Source organism: Schistocerca piceifrons, unplaced genomic scaffold (genome assembly GCF_021461385.2).
Source record: "Schistocerca piceifrons isolate TAMUIC-IGC-003096 unplaced genomic scaffold, iqSchPice1.1 HiC_scaffold_1081, whole genome shotgun sequence".
NCBI lineage: Eukaryota > Metazoa > Arthropoda > Insecta > Orthoptera > Acrididae > Schistocerca > Schistocerca piceifrons.
Window position 1 is genome coordinate 92501 of NW_025726887.1, and position 3014 is coordinate 95514.

The 3014-nt window shown below is 57.0% G+C and overlaps 1 non-coding gene across 1 annotated transcript in view; it reads right to left on the reverse strand.

The window, feature by feature from the left end:
* Positions 1-1415, reverse strand: part of LOC124727071 — a 1896-nt gene extending 481 nt beyond the window's left edge. Inside the window, exon 1 of the ribosomal RNA XR_007006913.1 lies at positions 1-1415. This exon is cut by the window's left edge and continues 481 nt beyond it. This is a non-coding gene — a ribosomal RNA (small subunit ribosomal RNA).
* Between the last annotated feature and the right edge of the window lie 1599 nt (positions 1416-3014).

A 3014-nucleotide genomic window follows, 5' to 3' on the forward strand; every position in this document is an offset into this window, starting at 1 on the left:
TCGGTTCGTTATCGGAATAACCAGACAAATCGCTCCACCAACTAAGAACGGCCATGCACCACCACCCACCGAATCAAGAAAGAGCTATCAATCTGTCAATCCTTCCGGTGTCCGGGCCTGGTGAGGTTTCCCGTGTTGAGTCAAATTAAGCCGCAGGCTCCACTCCTGGTGGTGCCCTTCCGTCAATTCCTTTAAGTTTCAGCTTTGCAACCATACTTCCCCCGGAACCCAAAAGCTTTGGTTTCCCGGAGGCTGCCCGCCGAGTCATCGAGGAACTGCGGCGGATCGCTGGCTGGCATCGTTTATGTTAGAACTAGGGCGGTATCTGATCGCCTTCGAACCTCTAACTTTCGTTCTTGATTAATGAAAACATACTTGGCAAATGCTTTCGCTTCTGTTCGTCTTGCGACGATCCAAGAATTTCACCTCTAACGTCGCAATACGAATGCCCCCGCCTGTCCCTATTAATCATTACCTCGGGTTCCGAAAACCAACAAAATAGAACCGAGGTCCTATTCCATTATTCCATGCACACAGTATTCAGGCGGGCTTGCCTGCTTTAAGCACTCTAATTTGTTCAAAGTAAACGTGCCGGCCACCGAGACACTCAATAAAGAGCACCCTGGTAGGATTTCAACGGGGTCCGCCTCGGGACGCACGAGCACGCACGGGGCGGTCGCACGCCTTCGGCTCGCCCCACCGCAGACGTCCCACGATACATGCCAGTTAAACACCGACGGGCGGTGAACCAACAGCGTGGGACACAATCCAACTACGAGCTTTTTAACCGCAACAACTTTAATATACGCTATTGGAGCTGGAATTACCGCGGCTGCTGGCACCAGACTTGCCCTCCAATAGATACTCGTTAAAGGATTTAAAGTGTACTCATCGATTACGGGGCCTCGATGAGTCCCGTATCGTTATTTTTCGTCACTACCTCCCCGTGCCGGGAGTGGGTAATTTGCGCGCCTGCTGCCTTCCTTGGATGTGGTAGCCGTTTCTCAGGCTCCCTCTCCGGAATCGAACCCTGATTCCCCGTTACCCGTTACAACCATGGTAGGCGCAGAACCTACCATCGACAGTTGATAAGGCAGACATTTGAAAGATGCGTCGCCGGTACGAGGACCGTGCGATCAGCCCAAAGTTATTCAGAGTCACAAGGCAACGGACCGGACGAGCCGACCGATTGGTTTTGATCTAATAAAAGCGTCCCTTCCATCTCTGGTCGGGACTCTGTTTGCATGTATTAGCTCTAGAATTACCACAGTTATCCAAGTAACGTGGGTACGATCTAAGGAACCATAACTGATTTAATGAGCATTCGCGGTTTCACCTTAATGCGGCTTGTACTGAGACATGCATGGCTTAATCTTTGAGACAAGCATATGACTACTGGCAGGATCAACCAGGGAGCTGCGTCAACTAGAGCTGAGCAGCCGGCCGCCCGGGAGTGTGTCCCGGGGGCCCGCGCGAACACGCAAGCGTCCGCTCAATCATTCTGCAAACAGGAGGAGGCTGAGCTCCCCTGCACAATACACCTCGAACCCTCTCAGGTCCCGGCGGCGCGCAGCGCCGTCCCAAGTACTTGGTCGGGTTCGAGAGAGGCGCAATCGCCCGAGTTAGGCGAGTAGACGCTTTCGGTGCGACCACCCGTGCTCCCAACTGAGCTTGCCGCTGCCGACAGAGGCCCGGGAGCGTGCTGTCGTGGCATTGCCGGCGGGAGGACAACACGCGCCACCTACGGTGACCGGCAGCTCCAACGCCAGCGCCACAGAAGGACAAAAGCCCCACTTGGGTGCCGAAGCGAACTCTCCAGCACAGCGCACGCGCCAACACATCCGCACAGCTGCGATACAAACCACCAGCGAGAACCGCTGGGGGCGACCGAGCAGCAGACGGCGTCGCGGCGCCGAGCGCCGGGCGGCAGCGCATCCTCAACGCACACAGTCCTCAATCGGACCAGCACACTGAAGATGTCCACCGCGCTTCGCACCGGGCCCGCGAGGACCTACTTTGGCCGCACGGCGCCGCGCGCAGGGTGCGCCGGCGCGCAGCTGCGACGCCTGCCGCGTCCGTCGGCCGGCGCCCTGCCACTGGCCGCCCCCACCAGCCGGCTGTAGCGCGTGCGCCCACGCACCGCGCGGCCAGCACGCCGGGAGGCGCCCCCTCACCGGCCGGGGACGGTCCCACCCAGCCACCGCCGCGTATCGCTTCACACCCAGATGCCGTTCAGTTTCGTCGGCATGGTGGGTATCGCTGGAACAACCGGTTAGTACCTCAACCTATCGTCGCCATCACCGATTCACCCCTAGCGAGAACAACCGCACCACAACAGGTTACCATTTGTTCATTGCGTAACTTCACCAGAAAACGCAGGCGTCCATCGCCATTTGCAACTTCCACGATTATTGCATGCCTGTGTCAGGTGTCACGCCACACTACGTCTGCCCACATACACGCAACAAAATGTGCACGCCTAGACAATACGTGGAAGGTGGCCCCCGTACGTATGCGATGTCCATTGCTCGAACGACTGTCAACCGGCCTCTGTAGCATGTCGCAGATATGGAACGCGGTGCACCATGCCATCACGGTGTGTGAGGAGAGACGACTAGGTCCGAATACATCAACAGACAGCTCATGCTGATCGCCATCCACGGCGTCCGTTCCTCCCACACGTCTCTATGGCGTACCACACTGCAATCCAGCTCTCATAGGGAGACGACACGTAGCTGCGTGCACAATATGTTGCACTGTATGGTCCGCCGTTTTTGGGCGCAGTCGTTGTACGGTCACACATGTGCCACGATGTATCATTCAGTACATAAGGACGAATGTGCAGTACAGATTGTGGTTTACGCGTACGACATTAGCGGACAGTTGACACAGGCCGCACCACAACGTAGCCTGAGTACGTCGCATGCGGAGGGCATTGAACATGCAAAGTTCTCACCAACCAGCTTGCGAAGGCAGGGCAAGGTGGGGACGTGGGGAGGGGCGGCATGTACGTC